Source organism: Nematolebias whitei, chromosome 15 (genome assembly GCF_014905685.2).
Source record: "Nematolebias whitei isolate Nwh7 chromosome 15, NemWhi1, whole genome shotgun sequence".
Taxonomy (NCBI): Eukaryota; Metazoa; Chordata; class Actinopteri; order Cyprinodontiformes; family Rivulidae; genus Nematolebias; species Nematolebias whitei.
Genome location: NC_056512.1, coordinates 46,635,177 through 46,635,682, shown reverse-complemented (window position 1 = coordinate 46,635,682; position 506 = coordinate 46,635,177). Strand labels below are relative to the sequence as shown.

Below are 506 nucleotides of genomic sequence, written 5' to 3'. Positions count from 1 at the left end.
ACACACCAGCTGAATGAAAACATCTGGAGGGCTGACACACACACACATCAGCTGAATGAAAACATCTGGAGGGCTGACGGAGCTCAATGTTCGTTTCTTTGTCTATTTTAGATGCTACCCTTTTAGAGTTATAACTCACCTTCATTCAAAACACACAAGTAATGAACTATTTAAAGGATGAATCACTCAACCCAGAGTTGTTTTAGAGGTCAAATAAAAAGAAACTACAATAAAAAGTGACATTCTTATTGCCCACCATAAAAAGGACAAAGGCAGAGTAGAGTGTGTGCGTCTGTAGCAAAATATCTCGCATCACATTTTACTGAAACTGGTGTTAAAGGAGGCGGACGCGTGCGTAACGTCATTTTCAAAGTTTGACCAAAACAGCTAGAACTCCATCATTTCTCATCATATGATGATCTTTCCTAAAACTCTGCATGAAACATGACGGATAATAAGTATTCTTAGTCCCACACGCCGTCACATTATTCTTAGTCCCACACGCC

The 506-nt window shown here is 39.7% G+C and overlaps 1 protein-coding gene across 2 annotated transcripts in view; it reads right to left on the bottom strand.

The window, feature by feature from the left end:
- Positions 1-506, bottom strand: part of LOC119421409 (AN1-type zinc finger protein 2A) — a gene marked incomplete at its 5' end in the record, with an annotated part of 4,054 nt that overhangs the window by 631 nt on the left and 2,917 nt on the right.